Below are 22,853 nucleotides of genomic sequence, written 5' to 3'. Positions count from 1 at the left end.
ACCAGGCCTCTTCTCAGCACTGCTGAGAGTATTTCTCCACGTCATCCACCTGTCCAGCCACCCCAGCCTTACCTCTAGCTCTGCCTCCATAGGAACCACTTCCCCACTGACGATGCACCTCTCTATACCATGTAGCCTCACTGCCAGAAACTCCAAATTACGTGCCAGACTACCCAAAATATATGAGCCCCGATCCAGAGACTCTAACCAGTCCAAATTGACCAATCGGACCCTATCCATGCTTCCGATCCCCCCCACCGACCGCCCCTTGGACACACCCAATCACTGCCAAACTAACACCAAGCATAAGGTTCACAACTTAACCACCACGACCACCCATACTAAATCTATCACCCCTCTCATACGAGGCACCTTAATTAAGGCACGATCAGTAGTAGCCCATGCCACAGATATAGCAGACCTCATTCTAGCAGAAGAACTAGACTTCCTAGCCATTACCGAGTCCTGGCTCCATTCAGCTGCTGGACCTGCTCTCTCACTAGCCGTCCCTGACGACTACACTATCCTCTGAGCGGACAGAACAGAATCCAGAAGTGGAGGCCTGCCAAAACACACCTCAACATCAGACTTGAGACCACCAATCACCTCCCATCATGCAAATCTCTCACAGCTAAACTTCCTACCGCCAACTCCCAAACTATAACCATCCACTTACTCTACAGACCCCCTGGCCCGCCTGGTTCCTTTGAGGAAGACTTCACCACCACCATCACTAATAACCTAAAAAAACTCCTCCTGGACTGGGTAGCTGACCACAACTGTGTGGCCTCCTTCACAGCTAACACCCGCCATTCCTGGTCCGACCACCATCGCCTCGCCTTCAACCTGGAAGCTGCTAGCCCTATTACTAACAACCTTTTAGCCACAGCTATCCCTACGAGAAGCAAGAAAAACATCACAGCTGAAAAACTCATCCCTCTTATCCTCCCAAACTTGAACCAACTCCCAGCCACCTCCAACCCCCACTACCTCGTACAAAGCTACAACAATAGCATGCGCTCAGCCTTAGACTCTATCGCACCCCTAAAACTGAGAAAGTGTAAGCCGAAAAAACACTTGAACACATGGTTCTCTACTCATTTAAAAGCCCTCAGATCTGAGAAACGCATAAAGGAACAAGCCTGGAGACAATCTCCAACAGACATCAACAAGCAGACCCTGAACAACATGGCCTCTACTTACAAAAAGGAAATCATCACCGCTAAACAGGAATCATACAATCAGAGAATATCACAAGCCAAATCTAGTACTAAGGAACTGTTTACTACCATCAAAGAGCTGCAAACACCCGTCCTAGTCCCATACACATGTGTGACGGATACAAAATGGTGCACCAGTGTCCAAAAGGCCCTGTCAAGTAAAGTAGCAGGCCTTCAAATCAAAATCTCTAACAAGAAAGAATCACTAACCAAGTCTACCAACTTCACTAACACCCCCACACACCCAACACCTCACCCCACGCCCTAGAACCTGATACCTAACCAACTCTCCCGCTTCAGCTTTTCCAAAGTCTCCACGTTAGAAGTGGAAAAAATAATTCTCAGCCTCAAACCATCAAACTGTCAAGGCGACCCTTGCCCCTCTCAAATCATCAAAGACGCAGATAGCGACCTCTCGCCATTCATCACCAAACTTATTAACGCCTCCTTCTCTTACCTTAAAGAACGCCTCCTTCTCTAACCTTAAAGAATCTTGGGTCCTCCCTCTACTCAAAAAACCCACCCAAGAACCGACGATACCCACTATACGTCTATCACTAATTCACAGTCAGTCTATCCTCTCTACACAAGGACCCACCGTCCCCTTCTTGCTCAAAAATTAGATAACACAGCATATCAACAAATACAAAAATACCTTGAGCAAAACCACCACCTGGGAATCTGGCAATCAGGCTTTAGACCGCAACATGGGACAGAGACAGCTCTCATTGACTTTAAGGCCCAAATCTACACTCTGAGAGACAATGGAAAAAACGGCTCTGTTGCTCCTTCTAGACCTCTCCGCAGCATTCGATCTAGTTGATCACAAAATTCTTTGTGACCACCTAAACTCGGATGCCCACTTCTCCCAAGAAGCCATCGGCTGGATTGAGTCATTCCTGAGCAACAGATCCATGCGTGTCTTTTCCACCTTAGCTTACGCTGACCCCATGCCCATCAGATGTGGGGTCCCCCAGGGATCATGTGTCTCCCCTACCCTTTACAACGTGTTCACAAAGCCCCTGTTTGATGATCTTGACGGTCTGGGTATCCCTACACTAATCACGCTGATGATACCCAGATCCTCATCCCGTTGATGGGAGATTACAACAAGGATTTGGCCTTGCTGAACAGGGAGTACCTCATCATCCAGGCATGGATGGACTCCCACAGTCTGTGCCTGAATGATGACAAGGCTGAACTCATCATCCTCGGATCCACCCCAATCTAAACAAACTGGACCACAACTATTCGAGCTTCACTATAGACGGCAACCCCATCAAGGTAGCAAAAGTAGTGAAAACCCTAGGAATCTACCTAGACTCCGCCCTTAACTTCCACAAACAGGATAGCTCTATGGCCTCTTCCACAGCCTACACATGTAAGCTTATAAGAGCAGCCAAACCTTTCCTATCCACTCAGAATTGCATTACCCTAGCCAGAGCCCTTGTTTTATCCAAACTCGACTATTGTAACGCCCTTTATGTTGGAGCCAACAAACAGATTACTAACAAAATCCAGACCCTGCAAAATAATGCCCTTAGAGCAGCGCTTAGCATTCTCAAGAGAGCACACATCTCCAACATCAGGAGATCTCATAACTGGCTCACCAACAAAATCTGGCTCAAAGTCGCCTCCTTAGCACACAAATGCCTCAATAACGCAGCCCCCCATACTTAGCTGACAGAATAAAAAGATACTCCCCTAACAGGCCCACCAGAACCTCCAATGGTAATTTGCTTAAAGTTCCCAGGTTCAATCGATCCAAAATGGGCGGGAACAGCTTCCAGGTGAAAGCAGCCCAACACTGGAACTCCCTGCCACTCGCTCTAAGGACACCCCAAACCTACCGCCTCTTTAGACGTAACTACATTCAGTTGTTAAAGAATAACGATCAATAACTGATCTGCCTCTGCATTTTATGCTTCTATGTAAATATGTATATTTGTAAACTGCATATCATTGTATCTATCGCAACTGAATTAACCTATGCATATCCTGTAAACTACTGTACAGCATTGTAACCAAGCTGAGAACAACCTTACTGCTCCTGCGCCCTCATACCTTTGGGTCTGGCACGCAATATAAATGAATAAACTAAACTAAACTAAGCCACTAGTGAATATGTGTGTACCTCAGTGTAGGCATCTAATCAAGATTAAAATGTACAATATACAGTAGCGCAAGCGGATCGGAGGGCAAATGCCCTACACATTGGAACATAACAGCATAACAGCTTAAAAACAAGAGCACAGTCAGTCAGGGGACTCACCTGAAAGGAGTGCCATAATGTTCTGCAAGTGAGAGAGAGTCCAGAGTGAAGGTCGAGGTTTGTTCAAAGTGTCTAATTGCAACGGTAAGAGGCAAAAGGAAACGGTCTCAGATGGACAATGACACATATAATTCCCCCAGCCTGTTAGAGCCCAGTCCGCTAAACACCTGGCCTGTGGGCCAAAGATTGGCGGGAAGGCGAGGGGGGGAGAGAGAATGAAACAAAAGAACTCACCCTCCCAATTTAGACAGGAGACCCCCAACCTTTGCATCAAAAATGTTGCTATTTTGGGTTTTTCCATCCTAAAATAATTCTAACCCTAATGAAATCCAATGGGAAATAATGAGAAGTTCCGTTCTCCCACTTCCTGTGACAAAATCTCGCTCCCAGGTGCTCTGAAACGTTGGCATGAATGGACAATGCACTCGACAAAGCAAAGAGGTGCTGGGAATGTTGGCTCCAGTCCCAGGAGACTGGCGACAGACATTACATTAGCCCTTTTCTCTATTCAGAGGTCACTGGGTGATTAACTTGAGAGTCAGGAAGGACCAGGATATCCACATACCCACAATCCTATGCGGAATGTTCATATATACAATATATACAATAATGATAGCAGAAGCTTTATATTCCTGTAAAGCAATACATGGAGACGCACTCTGAAGAGGACAAACTGAATCACCGTGATGCCCCGCATCAGCTCAAACCTTTCCTTAATACAGCTTGTGAGGCCTCTTCCGCGTTCGGAGACCTGCCAAAAAATGGGTTTAGAGCCTGCGGTCACTGCCACACAGAGTGCAGTAACATGCCGGCTGCAGAATAACGCAAAGCACGGACTAGAACACGTGTTATGGATTACCGAGGAGTATGTATACCTCGGAAATATAGAGTGCTGAAAGATTTATTTAAAATAAATAAAGGAGGCCTAATTCCCTTATGCTATTAGTGCAGTGACTGTATGCATTGAATTAGATTCAAATAAAGCGTACCTCTGATTGTGCAACAAGTTAGTATATGCAGATTAAATGGATTGTGGGTAAGCGGATATCCGTGAGGGGTAGAATGTTCATGAGCTGAACTGTTTAGAGCAGTAGCTGGATTTAGTGCAGAGTTTGTGCTTATGTCACTTGTCCTAATAAAAAAACGCATATACTTGAAAGCATGTTTCACACGTTGGCAGTGAAATGTATTTACTTCTCATCTTCCTTGTCACAGTACTTACACCTGCCTTCCCCTCACCTATGTAAGATCAGTCCTTGTCTATTTATTTATTTTTTTAATAAACTTTATCGTGCATTTGATTAAAGAAAACCTTAAAAACTACTTAACTTTATATCACACAACACATAAAATTGTATTTGATATATTCATGCATTTTATAAAATCATGTAATATCACATTTTTGTAAGATATAATATATTCAAATACAATTCCTATTACTATTAGTGAATACAATTAAAGTTTCAATTCATGTAAATTGCTCTAATCTAAAACTAATTACACTAGAGAACTGGCTGGCTAAAACAATTTACTTTGACTCAAGTAAGTGGATTAAAAAAACGTATTCCATAGATAATTTGGAGCTGCAGTAATCACAATAGATTACGTGCAGTAAAGTCTATTCCAATCTTGATAAATTTGTATGCATTCCATACAATCCACAAAATTCCCATATGCCTTAACATAATGAGCATTCAACCTTGTGCAGCATGGCAAAACCTGCCTGTCAGTTTCGGCCTTCCTTGTTATTGATATGTGTGCACATTAGTGTCTCGAGAGTGACCATTTTCCTCTTATGGCACGCTTGAATCGATGGGCTGTGTCTGCCGGCACCAGACTTTCTGGTCACCTAAGTGTTCATTCAAGTAGAACCCTGATCACTTGGAGCAACCAGAATATAGTGAAGGCCTCAATGGTAGCGCGAGATATTCTGTTCACTTATATCACCCATATGACAAGCAAGCACTCCACAAGCAGGGTGTGACTTGGCTCAAAGAAACCTCACCGTCCTCAAAGAAACCTCAGCGTCACCCATATGACAAGCAAGCACTCCACAAGCAGGGTGGGACTTGGCTCAAAGAAACCTCACCGTCCTCAAAGAAACCTCAGTTTCACCCATATGACAAGGAAATCAGGAATAGAAAGAGGGAGCTGAGTCTTGAACTACGAGCTATAGCTACATTCGAATTACATCCAGATGCATACAGCTGTAAACTGAAGGTTGCAAAACAAAATTACAATAAATGGTTGAAAATCCACAGGTATGCATCTGAATGTTCGTGTTGGCGCGACTTGGGACAGGCGTCCCTCTCTAATAATATTATTTAATTTTGGAGGATTATAAACGGTAGGGATTCTGATTGATAGATATACATGGAGTACCCAAAATGGGCTCGATTTTGCATCCCCAGCAGGTGTTTGGGGTCCCCCAGTGGATGCCTCCAGTCTGAATTATTGGCAGGAGATCCACGGGATCACTGGGGCTAGTAAATCCACTAGGGCTCCTGGACCCGATGGGATTAAATCTGATCCTGTAGTCTGGTCTCCCGCCCTACACCGGCTATTCTTCTGGAATGAGGTTTAAAAAAATATACCAACCTCTTGGAGAGTTATCATAATTGTTCTGGTCTTAAAGAAGGGCAGTCATGAGAATCCAAAAAACTATCGTCTCGTCGCCATGATGGATGGGCCTGTGAAGATTTTCACCTGGGTCCTCCTTCCAGAGCTTGAGGACTGGGCAGAATCTTCCAATATCATCCCTTATAATCTGACCGGGTTTAGGAAGATCTCGATTACCACTGTAAACGTCCTTGCTATGACTACCATTATTCAACAAGCACGTATGATTAGGAACCTCCCGGTCTATGTGGCATACATCGATTACATCGACACTGTGGATCGTATAGGCTGCGAGGAAAGTTGCTTAATCTGAATATCCTCTCTGGTTTATTAAGGATGATCTTCCTTTTGCACACACAGACCAGTGTTAACATCAGATTGGACCAGCATGGTGGGACTACCTCATGGATCCCAATTTATAAAGGCCTCAAACAAGGCTGCACGTTAGCCCCTATGCTAATTAACTTGTATCTCACGGATTTGAGTGCGGCTCTTATTAACTCTCTCGCTATCCCACCTAAACTAGGCTCCACCGCTACACAGTGGCTAGGTGTAGTATTGTGTAGCCTGCTAAGCTGGAGTGGAAATTCCAGAAGAGGAATGCGGAGGATGGAGAATGCTGGTGAGCGGCGGTTGATCGAGGAGAGCAGTGACAGCCTCATCATTCATATCCCCTTTGCATTCATATAACTTTATGTAAATAAAGAAGTTTAAAACCCCTTCTGCCTAAAGTGAATACTTCACGTGGCGACGAGGACTTGCCCCAGCAGCAGCTTCACTCGGCGCACTAGAGGTCCTAATCGTGCCACTTGGAATGCACCCCAGAATGTAGCGTCGGACACGATGAGGAGGCCATACAGAATGACATTTTGAGAGCAAGTTAAAAGAATACCATGCGTGGAGCGTGCGCCTGAATTTTATTAATGAACATAAGTCAAGAGTAAGGGGAAACAGCAATAACGATTTCCAGGGTACTAGAGGAAAGCCCCTCATAGTGTGTGACATCATCACGCAACGTGGGGCGGACATTTTGGAGGGCCCGGCATAGCAAAGCAGGGTAATCCTTCTACTCCTCATCCTCTTCGTCCCAGTGAATTTCTGATTAAAAAAATATGTTTTTTTTGCTCCTGGCACATGGACAGTAGATACATTATAAAGGGCATTGTTTAAGAAGGGTGACCAATTAAAATACAGCTAAGAAGTATTAAGACAAATAAGGAATTGTCAATAAGATTGATTTGGGCGGTGCTGGAGACAGAGTCATGGCCATGCACAGTGTACCAGCGCCTACCATATTTCTAGCTGAAGTGGGGGAGCCCATCTTGCCCTGGAAAAGACGGCTGAAGACATTCGAGCATTATGCCAACGTAGTTTGTGGCACGAATTACAGTGTAGAAAGAAAGAAGTCCCTGTTCTTGCATTGTTTAGGTCCAGTTTACAGGAAAAATACGTGGATTTAACAGATCTACCAGCTGCAGAATGTGGGGATATGAATGAGTACGAAAAGTGTGTACTGAAAATGAACAAACACTATGAAAAGAAATTGAGCACTATATTGGAGGGATACAGATTTGGAAAAAGAACTCAGGAAACAAGGGAAACCGTTGAACAATTTATAACAGCCCTCAGGAAATTAGCAAGAACATGTAACTTTGGGCAGCAGCTGGAAGAGAGATAAGGGACCAGTTCATGCTGGAATGCAGTAGCGCCAAGGTACATGAAAAGGTGTGGGCTGAAGATGACCCACCCTTAGAGGTGGTTTGGAGAATTGCCAATGAGGTGGAACATACTGAGAAATGTGTTAAGACTTTGGAGGACATGATGAAGGAAATGACAGTGAAATCGGAAACGGCTGTCAATATGTTGCAAACTACTCAAGAGGATGTAGTGGCAAGCGCAAGCAACTCCAATTCAAGTGTGAGCAGGAGAAATGACACCAGCATACCCACGACTCAGAGGTACAGTGGAGAACATAGGAACTCAAGAGACATGATAAGAGGTCGAGGGTATAACAGAGGGTACAGCTCTGAGTCTTATTGGTTCCAAAGCAGCCAACGAGGAAGAGGTCGAGGCAGGAGGTGTTTCAGATGCGCTAGTCCATCACATTTTGCAAGCAGTTCGGACTGTCCTGCTTTACTGATAATCTGTGGGAAATGTAATGGCAGAGGGCATCTGGCCAAATGCTGTAGATCCAGAGGAAATAACATGAATTGGATAGGGAATGAAGAAAGTGACGACGGTGAGGACTGTGTGTGGGCAATCAGTGGTGACAATGATGAGGAAGTTAAAAATAGCCCCAAGGCAATTATCATGGTAAATGGCAAACCAGTTAAGATGATGATAAACTCGGGGGCAAAGTACACACTGTTACCAGAAGTAGAATGGAAGAACATTGGACCGGAGTGGTTACATAAAGTAGATATTAAACCCCGAGCATATGGAGGAGCAAAAATTGACATCATAGAATGGTTCAAAGCTGTCCTGGGTTTCAAAGACAGGTCGGCGGTCGGATAAGTTTATGTTTCAAAGAGGGGAGCGTCTCCATTATTGAGATGGACGCACCAGAGCTTCCTCAAGGTACGCCTAGATGCCAGTGCTGAAGAATTAGTATATGCAATAGAAGCAACTGATACGAATCGAGAGAAAATGAGCATGCATGTATTTAGAGATGGCATTAGCTGTGTGAATGGTTTCACACATCGCATTCAAATGAAGCAAGGATGCAAGACTGTTGACCAGAAGTTGTGAAATGTACCAATAGCTATGAAGGAAGAAGTAAAGAAAGAACTATGTAATCTCGAAAGTCAAGGGATGATCGAAAGAATTGATGCTGCAGAGTTGGTCGCACCACTCACTCGTGATCGTGAGGAAAAATTCAGGGAAGATTTGTATATGCATAGACTTGAGGGAACTCAAAAAATGTATTGTACCAGAGAGACATCCTCTGCCCAATATTCAGGAACTACTTGCGATGATGGGGTCCGCCAAAGTCTTTTCTACATTGGATCTCACATCCGCCTACCATCACGTGAAATTACATAAGGAATCAAGACACCTTACTGCTTTTATTACACAGGAAGGCTTGGATTACTATTGAAGAATGCCCTTTGGGTTAATTTCGGCAGCCTCAGTTTTCACAAAAAAATATATAGAATATTTGATGGTGATGAAGGGGTCCTATTTTTCCAAGATGACATCTTGTTATATGCGGATACAAAAGAAGAACACAACAGGAGGTTGGATATGGTGCTTACCAAGTTGTACAAGGTAGGGATGACGATCAGCAAAGAGAAGTTGAAGATCAATAGAAAAGAGATCGAATATTTAGGTCACATCATCTCGAAAGATGAGGTTGCACCAAGAACAGAACTGATGACTGCAATTGGGGATTTGGCTGGTCCCACGTCCAAAGAACAACGTAGGATGTTTCTGGGAATGGTGGAATATTACTCTAAATTCATGAGGAATTTCTCAAACCAAACAGTAATGCTGAGAGAACTAATGAAGATGAACAGAAAGTTTGACTGGAGTAAAGAGTGTGAGGAAGAATTCTTGTGCATTAAGAATGCTCTGAAGTCTGCTCCTGTATTAAGAAATTATGTGTGTGGGAGACGCACTGTGATAACAACGGATGCTAGCAATGTTGGTTTGGGGGCTGTGCTGACACAAATACACGAAGGTAAAGAACAAGTTATAGCATTTGCTTCTTGTTTGTTGAAAGGTGCAGAAAAGGCTTATGCGATGATTGAAAAAGAAGCTCTGGCTATTACATGGGCAGTGAACAAATTCAAACGTTTCATCTGGGGAATAAAATTCGATCTGCACACGGATCATAAACCATTAGTCTAAGTGTTTTCTACCAAGGGACTGGATAAAGTATCTGGCAGAATTAGGAGATGGGTCTCTAGGTTACAGTAATTTAACTTTGAAATATCATATATTCCCAGAGTGAGAAATTACGCAGGGGATTGTTTGCCAAGATTAGCGAATCGTGAGGAAGATGTCTGTGAAGAAGAAGAGTTACTAGAAATGGTTTGTGAGATTGATGAATCTGTCATATCGAAGCAGGAGTGGGCAGATGAAATGAAGAATGATGTCAGAATGATGTTCATGGTGGAGAATCTTGATAAGAAGGCGGTACCGACAAATAAAATTCATGAAGTGGGAGCTGAAGGTTTGTGGAGTGTGAGGGACAAACTTTCCATACAAGATGATTATTTGTTGAGAGGAGATAGACTGATACCTCCTGACGGTATTAGGGAGAAGATCATGCAACTGGGTCATGAAGGTCACCAAGGCATTACCAAAACGTAGAACAGGATAAGAAGCACATACTGGTGGCCGGGATGTGATGTTGAAGTCGAAAGACATGTCAGAAATGGTATCCTTTGCTGCAATTGTGATAAGGTGTGTGTGGGTGAAAAATATCTTATGGTTTTTGTGGATGTGCCGGATAGGTTGTGGAAGAGGTTGGCGATTGACATTCTAGGCCAAGTGTGGAGTAAAGGTCAGCAGTCGTATTGTGTGGTGATTATAGATATGTTGACATATGGGCCAAAGTGAAAGTGTTAACGAGTGTGTCGGCGAGAGGAGTCATTGAGTTTTTGGAGGAAGTGTGTGGACGTTGAGGTTATCCGGAAGAGATCTTAACTGATAATGGATCTCAATTTAAGTGTAGGGAGATGGGAGAACACTTGAGAAAGAAATCGATTGTCCACAAAGCAAGCGCCATATACCACCCACAGACCAATGGTATTGTGGAGCGATATAACAGGGTATTAAAAGAGGCGATTAGATGAGCCTGCACAAATGGGAAGGACTGGAGAGAGGTAGTGAGGATGACGGTGGTTGCGCATCGATTCACGCCACATAATACCATGGGAGTATCTCCGTTTGAACTGAGCAGGGGGAGGAGAGCAAACACCAAATTGTTTCCAGGGTGGATGAGTAAAGTGATGAGTATGGGATGAGTAAATTGATGAGTATGGAAGTGTCGATGAGTAATGTTGAAGAGAATATAAGAGGAGACAAGTTAACAACAAACTCTTGAAAGACAGTGTGAAGTTTAGGGCAAGCAAAGTCCCTCAGGTGGGAGGTTCTGTGAGGATCAGATTGCCGCAAGTGTTGAGAGTGAATGGAAGCAAGTGGTCCAAACCTATGGAGGTGATAGAAGTGTTCAAGCATGCTATAAGAACAAAGGATGGAAGGGTTTGGAATAATGGCAGAGTGATTGGAATGCCTGGTGGTAATACTGTATGGAGTGAGGATGGAGTGTGCAAAGATGGAAGTCATATATCCTTGGCAGATGTATCAGATACCTTAAAGTTGAAGATGACTCCGGTGACATCAACTTCAAGATTTGGAAGGAGCTATCAGAGACCGGGATATCTAAAAGACTTTGCTGATTAAGGGGAGCTTGTGTAGTATCGTGTAGCCTGCTAAACTGGAGTGGAGCGTGGGCATTTCAGAAGAGGAATGCACAGGTTGGAGAATGCTGGCGAGCGGCGGTTGATCGAGGAGAGCAGCGCCAGCCTCATCATTCATATCCCCGTTTCATTCACATAACTTAATGTAAATAAAGTAGTTTAAAACCCCTTCTGCCTAATGTGAATACTTCAGTAGGCTATGCAGACGATCTTGGCATCATGGATCTTACACCCAGAAGAGATCTGCAATCTTCCCTGAATAAACTGAAGGCGTATGCTGATGTTAATTTGCTCGCCATAAACATCTCTAAAACCAAAATTATGGTTTCAACTCTGTTAGTAAGAAGATCAACACAGCGAGATGGGAGATGGAAGGGGCCACACTTGAACTGGTCCCCTCATATAAATATCTGGGCATTGACTTTGATTGTAAATTAAGTGGTGTCCTACATCTGGATGAAGTCAAACTGAAGACCCATGTGACCATGGGTTGTGTCCGCTCTTTCGCCCAAAAGGGTGTTTTTTTTCCGATGGGTTCAATAGTGCAGCTTTATTAAGTTAGCCTCAGTCCCACTTTATGGAGCCGAAATATGGGCAGTGACACATTTTGAAGTGACGTGTACATTTCAACGTTCTTTGTTGAAGAGCATTTTACGTCTTGCATCTCGTACTGCCATTGAAATATTTTTTTCTGCAGTACAATGGCATGGCCATTTGATGTAAAATACATCTGAGCTGGGTGACCTTATTATGGAAGCTAGCTAATGCTCCGGAAAACTCCCATCAGGGCTTAATATATGACGCCTACAAGACCAGAGCCACCTTGATGCCATTTAGTAGCGTTGATAAACTTTGCACTAGGGCACAAAATTGACTTACAATTGCTCCTGGGAACCTACTGAGAACTACATTTTTCAGTTATGAGAAGTCTCCTGAAAGATATTCTAGGTCGCCATGGCAGGGAACAGGCGTTAGTCAATCTTGCCACAAATAATCATGCAGCAGAATTTGTCACCTATATACAGGATAGGCAGCTCACGCTTATTTATATCCAACCATTTTTGGGCAACTATATGGTTTGGGACTTAAGATTGAAATTCAACACTCTCAGGATGAGGGAAATTAAGTGGGTCTGGTACCACGTGCCAATGGAAAGTAGGGAATATCGGTTATGGGGAGGGGGGCACTGGAGTTTGTGAGGCATCTATTGTGTGATTGTGTATCTCTTCAGACATTAAGGGCTGGTGCGCTACGAGCTGCGGGAATGACGCTGTCCATGCCCACTGTGGAAAGTGTTTATGGGTGGGAAACACCAAGCCTGCATTGTTTACTTTACCATGTTGTTTAGGACAATTGCAAATATTTTTTCAATTTTAGTATGAGTGTATGGACTCCCCTTATTTTAATGTTCCATTTTCGGAATATACTGTGGTAAAACTGTATGTGAAAAGTTGAACAAACGGGACCACCAGGGGGCGAGGAGCATGTTGGATGCGAAAGACTCCTCCAGCACCGCAGGGCCTAATGTGCCATTCCAATCCCCGGCCGGGAGTTTCGAATGGCGCCAGCGAGGACCCGAGCCCCACGTGGGTTGCCCAGCTGATTGAGAGCGCCGAGAGACCCAGCACGGCCCGGATCCGGCCTGGAGCCCCGGAGAGGCACGGCCAGGAGGACGCCCGCCTTGGAGCGCACTGTGCAGCCGAGCCACTGGAGACAGCTCACCCCACACTGCCACCGGTCCCTGAGAGGACTGCCGCGGAGACCGAAGCTTCGAGACTCCCCCCCTGCACTCGCAGAACAGGCCCGAAGATCTGGGGCTGGGGTTCCCCCACCCAGTGCCCAAAATCCTCAAGCGGAAGGCACAGGGGCACGATCCCCACAGAGATTGGGTACCGCACAGGCCCGGGAGTGGAGAAGGGACCAGCCCGGGCCCCGACTACTGGGAGAAAATCCTGAATAGAGGGAGGCTCCCTGCAGGCCCCCACAAGCCACCCATCAGGTGAATGACAGAGGCCCGCCAACTCACCCCCCGAACACAAAAGCTCAAACGGACTTCCACACACCGCGGGGATAACTGTGGAGGAGCCCGGGCCTAGTGGGCAGACCCCGCGGGCATGACGGACGCACGGCAGGCCCTGGGGGGAGGTAGGAGGAGGTGAGTAGAGTGCGGGGGGAAGCAGTGCTGAGAGGGGTCATGCCTGGGTGATCCACCCCTCATAGAAAGTGCGACAAACAGACCTCATGCCTTGAAAGCCCACGGGCCTTCCCCGGACCGGGCAGCTGAGGCACACCAAGAGAAGCGGGCCCCAGCCCCAAGTACTGCGAGCTCCAATGAGTCCCAGGCTAAGGCTGGGGCCCCCACCGGGGAACACGGCATCCCAGAAACAAAGAGGGACCGGGGCCACCAAGTGGAATATCGGGACAGGGCAAGGTGTGTCCACATAGCACCCCCACGCCAAGGTGCATCAAGGAGACGGAACCCTGGAGCAGATCCTGCCACTAGCGCAATCATCTCTCTCCAACGCTTTCGCCGGTCACCTACAGCCCCAAGCGAAGTACACAGAGCCACCATGCCCACAGGTAGTGACCCCCCTTCCGCAGCACTAACGAAGGACGATCTTAAAGACAATCTCCAGGAGATTAAAGAAATCCGAACTGATATACAAGCCTCAATAGTAGATCTCAGAGGGAGAGTGGATACACTAGAGGAAAAAATGGAAGGAATGGAAAATAACCACCTACAGACAGATCTGTTGGACATGAAGTATGAGGCGAGGCTAACAGACTTAGAAATGAGAGAGGAGGATATAATCCTGAAGATGGATGACTTAGAAAACAGGGAACGCCAAAATAATCTGCGCATTATGGGCGTGACTCAGCAAAGCGGGGAGACAGCTGAAATGTGGGAAGGAAAGTCCAAGGCCTCATAAACCAACTCTTCACTATAGAGGGGGGCAAGGAAGTCCAGCTGGAAAGAGCACATAGAGAGGGAGGGGCGGAGGGGGAGGCCCAAGGTCCATCGTTGTGTGCTTCCTCCGCTACAGATGGAAATAGGGTCCTAGAGAAGGCAAAGAGGCTGGAGAGCTTCATCTTTGAAAGAGATACACTCAGGATCTTCTAGGACCTCTCAGCCCTCACGCTCACCTGCAGAAGAGAGTGTCGCCCGCTCACCCAGTGGCTCACTTGCCAGGACATAAGATATTGGTGATCATTTCCATACGCCCTATCCTTTGAACGAGCTGGCGCTGACTATAGAGTTACTAGTGGCAAAGAAGCCTCACAAGTGCTGCAGTTGCTTAAGGACGATATCTTGGAGGATGGAAACGCGGTGGGCATACAGGCAACACCGGACAACAGGAGAGAACCGGAGGGCCCTTGGTCCACAAAGAAGAAGACAAAGGGCAGAAGAAAATTCAAAAACCAAACACCCCCACGTTGGACGCTGGAGAGGACTAGGTGGATAAAGACTCGCTAACAGGGAATGCAAGGGCTTGAGTCAAGTAACCCCGGCCGGGGACATAGAGCTCGCCAAGGGAACTGAGGTGGATGGACATGTATTCAACCTGGTGGCTTGCCCGTTGGCAGGCGTCATGAATAGGGTTGGGAGGGGGGAGGGGGGAGGATGTTGGGGGTAGGGACTCTCGGGCACAACACCGATCCAAATTCGTATGGGAACGGAGCAGCCTGCACAGGACCGGGAAGACGATGCACGCAAGGCAAAGATCCAATGGCAGACAATGAAAGGAAGGGCCGGGTCGAGACACTGAGGTTAGGCTCGCTTAACGTTAAGGGGCTACAATCCCCAGCAAAATGCTCCCTCCTGGGGAGGGAAATGAAGAACGCCAAATTGGATGTCCTCTTTGTCCAAGAAAACAGAACGGTGAAGGGGGAAGAGAGGGTCATCCCGGGCTCGCAGGTGGGCCAGACCTTCTGGGCATCCGCCCACACAAAGAGAGGCGGAGTGGGGATCATACTACATAGGAATCAGCGGCTCACTGAGGTAACCAAGTGGGGCAGGGAGGACGGGAGATCCATGGTGGTATCGGGTAATCTGCATAACTCCAGAGTCACCCTAGCATTCATATACTTCCCCAACGTGGGTCAGACCAAATTCATCCAGGAGGAAATGGGAGAGGTAATCGCCAAAGATGAAGGGCTTCTACTTGTGGGTGGGGATTTTAACATGTGGGCGAAGTGGGAGCTGAATCATAGTGGAGAGGCCATTCTGCTAGGCAGCAGAGGGGGTCGACCACAGGGGAAATTCCGGGACCTGATGTGGGAGCACGGGTTGGTGGACATATGGAGGGAGCTACATCTGGCCGGAAAGGGATACACCTTCTACTCTGCAGTCCATGGTACTAGGACAAGAATAGATTATCTCTTCACAGAGCACCAGAATATGAGCAGAGTGGAGTCTTGTGACATCCGCCCGGTCAGCTGGTCGGACCACTATTTGGTCTCGTCAGACTTTAGCATATCAGGCCGGAAACCCAGGGAATCCCTATGGAGATGTAACGACTTCCTACTTCGGGTTGTGGTTTTCAAGGAGCAGATGGGATTGGCGATTAGAGAATATTTCGAGCTGAATGACACGGGAGAGGTTAACATAGAGACAGTATGGGTGGCGGCAAAGGCAACCTGGAGAGGTAGATTGATCGGCGAAGGGGCTTCCAAAAAAAGGTCAGAGATAATAGCATTGGAGAGGTCTGAAGGGAAGGGGGATGACGAGATGGAGAGGGACATGGGCAACGCAAGAGGGAAGAGGCAAGAACTGAGAGAACTGGAGATGGGTAAAATCGTAGTGGGCCTCCAGCACCTGCATCAAAGATATTATGAAAAAGGCGATAAGGCCGACGCCATACTGGCAGCCAAACTCTGAGGCCAGCGGGCAGACAGATGGGTGGCAAAAATTGCAAGCGGGAAAGAGGGGGAAAGATCTGATCCGGAAGGCATAGCGGACTAATTCGCCGGTTTCTACGAGACCCTTTATGGGAGGGAAGGAGAGGCAGTGAAGGAAGCACTCGAGGCATATCTCGATGGGGTTACACTCCCCATCCTCGGAACCCCGGAACCCCGGAAGCATCTGCCCTAGACACCCCAATAAGGAAGAGGAGGAACTTAAGGCAATATCGGGACTAAAGCTGGGTAGGACCCCAGGGGAGGACGGGTTCACTGCAGGCTTTACAAGGCCTTTGGGGGTCAACTGGCGGGGTTCCTGGCAGGCCTTTTTACTAACATCCTGACGACAGGGAGGGCACCCCTGTCCTTTGGCAAAGCATTAATAACGGTGATCCCGAAATAGGGAAAGGATCCAGCAGACTGCCAGTCCTATAGACCAATCTCCCTCCTGAATGTGGATGCAAAACTATTCACCAGGATTATAGCCACGAGATTGGACGGCCATATGCCGGGTCTATCCACTCCGACCAGGTGGGCTTCATACAGGGAAGGCAGGGGGCGGACACCCTCTGAGAAAATGCTGCATATCATGAGGGAAGCAGCCCCTAAGGGATATAACCCAGTACCGGTGGCCATAAACGCTGAAAAGGCATTCGACCGGATTGACTGGGGGTTTTTACATGGAGTCCTCATGAAACTGGGTTTCCGAATGGGGATCTGGCAAGCCATCAAGGCCCTATGTGGATCCATCAGCTAGAGTCACGGTTAATGGGCACTTGCCACATACTTTTAGCCTCCAGAGAGGGACGAGGCAGGGCTGCCCCCTCTCCCTGCTCCTGTTTGCAATGACCATGGAAATATTCTCAGAATATCTTAGAGGTTCCACAATGGTTCGCGGCATTGACATTGGAGATCGGACCTTTAAACTGGGCCTTTATGCAGACAATATTCTGCTACACCTGAGGGAACCCACTAGATCAGTCCAAGCCGCCCTACAGGTTATAGAACACTTTGGCGGCTTCTCGGGTTTCAGGGTAAATATATGCAAGTCAATGATCTTCCCCTTCGCATCAGACATGGAAAGAAACCTGGCCGAACTGAATCCCCTGGGTCTCCAAATCTGCACTGAAGGGATAAAATTCCTGGGGATCAACATTTTTAGACTTCATGAGGACTTAAGCCAGGCAAACTACCCCCCGCTGTTTGATAAATTATTCAAGGACATGGAGGGATGGGGGAAGGGGCAAATTTCATGGATGGGAAGAATAAACGCCATAAAGATGAATCTCCTCCCCAGGGTCCTATATGTTTTCCAGATGCTCCCGTTGGAGGCCCCGGAAGCCCTCCTCAAAGAGGCCAAAAGGCGCCTAATGAAATTCATATGGCAGAGCCAGAGTCCCAGAATAGGATATGAAACCCTCACCCTCCCCAAAGAAAGAGGGGGGTCACCCTCCCAGATTTGCGGACATACCACAGAGCAGCCCAACTTAGGGCCCTGGCCCCCCACCTTAGAGAGGACCCCAACAAACAATGGGTCTACCTCGAAAACTCCCTCCTGAGCCCAGTCACGGTGGGAGAATGGTTGTGGGTCCCAACGAAAAAGCTCCCAAGAAGAATCAGGGATCACCCGATACTTGGAACGATGTGGAAGGCGTTAGAAGGGAAGGGACATGGGGAGACGGTGACCACTTGGCTTTCCCCTCTGAGCCACATTTGGTCCACGCCAGTTTTGGAAGAAATCCCAGGCCACGAACACTACCAGTCCTGGTTCGGCGCGGGCCTCCGTAAAGTCGGCCAGCTGGTGAGGGAGGAGTCCTTCATAAGTATCCAGGAGCTCGAAGAGGCACTGGGAATCGGCAGGCTCTCCCCGCTCCTTTATCTATGGCTTAAGGGAATCCTAATGAAACCAGAACTAAAGCCTTGCATACAGAGAAAACTCACCCCAGTTGAGAAAATCCTAGACACCCATGTAGAAATGAAAGGGCTCCTCTCACTCCTCTATGGAGCTCTCTTAGCCCCCCGGGAGGGAACAACTAAAAGCCTTAGAAGAAAATGGGAGAGGGACCTGGGCTGTGGAATCGGGGACGGTCTCTGGGGGCGACTCTGCAGCAGAGCATTCAAAACATCGATCTTCTGCCAATATAAGACGCATGCCATTAAATTCCTACACAGGTGGCATTATGACCCGATCACCCTTTCCAGGATGTTCCCTGATGTAGTCCCGTTGTGCTGGCACAGCTGCAGGGAAAGAGCCAACTATTGGCACATGTGGTGGTCATGTAGGAAGGTCCGAGCCTACTGGACAGAAGTGCTCAGCTGGCTCAGAGAGGCGGGAAAAGAGGTATTCCCACAAGACCCAATTCTGATAATATTTGGTCTGCAGCAAAAAGATGAACACTGGGAAAAATGACCAGACCTCACACACTCACTACTGTTGGCAGCCAGTGCAGCCCGGGCTAGAACGTGACAGAGGCCCGCCCTCCCGACGAGGATAGAATGGGTGACAGTGGCCAAGGACATCTACTTTATGGAAAGACTTACGGCAGCAATACACGGTTCAAGTGCTCAGATAGAGATCGACTGGCTGCAATTCAATGAGGTGTTTGCCAATACAGAGGACTCGCCCGGAGGTCCCTAGGGGCCCTTGACCCGGCCCGAAACATGCCTTGGTATTGAACAAATTGTCTCTGAACCAGAAGAGTCGGTTAACCACTGACGGCCTGGAGCCCGGTCGGAGCTGCCCCAAGTTGTTCAGCGTGGACAAGCGGAGCGAGTGTCCTGAGACAATGGGTTAGGTGGTTGGGGGGAGGTTGGGTGAATATATCAAGGAACAATGGTTTATAGTTTGATTTGTTGCGGGCATGTGCCCAAAGGTTATGTTCGGAAAAACCTTGCTGTTACCTTTAAAAACCAATAAAAATTGAATTTAAAAAAAAAGTTGAACAAACACAATAAAAATGAAAAAAATAGCCATCTTTTAAAACAAAAACCATGTTGGTGTGTTAATAATGTGAAGCAATGATGAATTAAAAGCACATTTATTTATTTATTTTCACATTTATAGCAGCCCTCGGGCATCTAGGCACTAGTTACGTTATCAGCTAGAACATTTACATAACAGATACAGTACCAATGCATATCAACAGCCTGTCTGTTTTGTACGTGTGTGATGTGTATGCTCATATGGTTGCAGTAAGATAATATCAACAAGCTTTCATTTCCTAGAGACACAGGAATGCAGTGACTGATGAACTGTGGCTCTGGAGAAATGTCTTTATATGATGCAGAGCAGGTTACTTCCTATGTGCCACGTGACCTTCCATTCAACAGATGATATCTAGTTCAGTCCATTATAGTGCCCTCTAGGATTTGTCTCTCTGGATTCATCATCGAGGACGTATGCCTACAATCATGGAACAAGTTTCAAGGCATACAAGCTGTTGTAATACAATAATCAAATCAAAAACACCATGGCCCTGATTCACAGAATGTATTCCTATGGGATTGCGCCATTATGAAACACTTCCATGATTCAGGCCCCACATGTGTATTAAACAAAAAGTATGAACAAATCAACACAATCATGCAGATTCAGAGTATGTTATTGAATTACATTCGTTTGTAACATACTTTAGAAAGCACATACATTGAGAATCTGCAGTTAAATATGTGCAGAAAGTGTGGTGAGTGCCCACTGTTTGTCAATTTAACATTAGCATTAGTCTATCTGCGGGTCTACGTCCAAAGAACAAGAAGTTAGAAGCAATTATACAATAATGCCTGTCCTTGTCGAATAACAGAGTGATGGGATCTTGTGGTAGACGCCTTGTGTAGAGAGGATAGCCTGACTGTGAATTAGTGATAGCCGTTTCGGCTGGTGTCTTAAATTCAGTGACCAAAGCCTTCTTCAGGACCCATATCAATTGCTTAAACGGGGACCCTGTATGTAAACATAAGCTACTAGTGAATATGTGTGTACCTCAGTGTAGACATCCAATCAAGATTAAAATGTACAATATAAAGTAGCGCAAGTGGATCGGAGGGCAAATGCTCTACACATTGGAACATAACAGCACAACAGCTTAAAAACAAGAGCACAGGCAGTCAGGGGACTCACCTGAAAGGAGTGCCGGAATGTTCTGCAAGTGAGAGAGTCCAGAGTGAAGGTCGAGGTTTGTTCAAAGTGTGTAATTGCAACGGTAAGAGGCAAAAGGAAATGGTCTCAGATGGACAATGACACATATAATTCCCCCAGCCTGTTAGAGCCCAGTGCGCTAAACACCTGGCCTGTGGGCCAAAGATTGGCGGGAAGGCAAGGGGGGGGGGAGAGAGAATGAAACAAAAGAACTCACCCTCCCGATTTAGACAGGAGACCCCCAACCTTTGCATCAAAAATGTTGCTATTTTGGGTTTTTCCATCCTAAAATAATTCTAACCCTAATGCAATCCAATGGGAAATAATGAGAAGTTCCGTTCTCCCACTTCCTGTGACAAAATCTCGCTCCCAGGTGCTCTGAAACGTTGGCATGAATGGACAATGTACTCGACAAAGCAAAGAGGTGCTGGGAATGTTGGCTCCAGTCCCAGGAGACTGGCGACAGACATTACATTAGCCCTTTTCTCTATTCAGAGGTCACTGGGTGATTAACTTGAGAGTCAGGAAGGACCAGGATATCCACATACCCACAATCCTATGCGGAATGTTCATATATACAATATATACAATAATGATAGCAGAAGCTTTATATTCCTGTAAAACAATACATGGAGACGCACTCTGAAGAGCACAAACTGAATATTACTAGTTTCTTTATTTCAAATCCTGCACTGGTTTGACACTGTAATTTTCAATCCTTGCAGAGAGATAATACATTCTACACCATCAGTCGCTTCAGGAGCTTTTCTCTGTTCAGAGGTCTCCGGGTCAGGGAAGAGCTCACTCTGGTCAGGGGGGGTCAATGAACTGGAGCTTGAGAATACCTCAGTGCGGAAACAGCAAAAAGCAGCCACTGCTCAGAGCAGCTCAGTGAGTAGAAGGCAATACAGCAGTGCACCCAGATATCCACATACCCACCATCCTTTGCGGAAATATGCATAGACAAAACCTTTACAATGATAGCAGAAGCTGTATATTTGTGTAAAACAGTACATGGAGTCGTACCTTGAAGATCACAAACTAAATTTAACTCGTTTATTTTAAATCCTGTACTGATCCGACACTATCATGTTCAGCGTTGAGGTGTTAAAAAGTGCGCGCGTGGACGATTGTGGAGTTGTTTTACAAAGGATGGAAGTGAACCTACAGCTCACCGTGGTGCCCCGCATCAGCTCAAACCTTTCCTTGATACAGCTTGTGAGACCTCTTCCGCGTTCAGAGACCTGCCAAAAATTGGGTTTAGAGCCTGCGGTCACTGCCACACAGAGTGCAGTAACATGCCGGCTGCAGAATAACGCGAAGCATGCACAAACGGCGGTGTTATGTAACATCGAGGAATATCTGTACCTTGGAAGAATAGAGTGCGGACAGATTTATTTAAAATAAAGTAGGCTTAATTTCCATATGCTATTCGTGCAGTGACTGTATGCATTGAATTAAATTCATATAAAGCGTACCTCTGATTGTGCAACAAGTTGGTATATGCAGATTACAATGGATTATGGGCAAGCGGATATCCGTGAGGGGTAGAATGTTCATGAGCTGAACTGTTTAGAGCAGTAGCTGGATTTAGTGCAGAGTTTGTGCTTATGTCACTTCCATACTTGCCAACATTATGTGACCAAAAAGATGTAGGATTTTTCATCGTTCAAAAATAATAATTCCCATAACAATGACATCACAGGAAAATACAAAACATACATTGTTGGCACCTTCGACACATTCTAGAATACACAGCCCATCTAACAGCACAACATGGGAAGATGTTCACATGTTAAAAATGTATAATTCTGACAGGTATTTTAACACCAAATTCAATTACCTAACTTCACAGAACATAATCACACAGAGCTGGTAGGCAACATTTGCCACTGCTCTGTATCAGCAGCCCAGGCAGTACATATTTATTGCATGTTGAACACTGAATTACATGGCAATTGATAACCCCCTCAGTCTGATAGGCAGATGCTGTGTGATGGTGTTACACTCTGCCACTTGCCTTCACTGGTGATTCACCTAAGGATTGTTTGTCTCGGCAAGAGTGCAGGACAGAGTCAAGTAGATATCAGGTCAGTGGATTGGTCTGAGACCAATCAAAGTAATCACCTACCAGCCCACTGTACAGACAGACTAATGTGTTGCATGCTATGTCCTGCAGCCTGCCTTAGAGACACATAAATTACCTGCCACTGTAAAAAGCAGTAGGATCTGTCACTGAAATATGTGTGTGGCAGGACTACTTAAAAAGCAGTAGCCTACTG

The sequence above is a fragment of the Ambystoma mexicanum genome, chromosome 1q (genome assembly GCF_040938575.1).
Source record: "Ambystoma mexicanum isolate Mex_15411 chromosome 1q, UKY_AmexF1_1, whole genome shotgun sequence".
Lineage (NCBI taxonomy): Eukaryota > Metazoa > Chordata > Amphibia > Caudata > Ambystomatidae > Ambystoma > Ambystoma mexicanum.
This window is presented reverse-complemented; position numbering follows the sequence as displayed.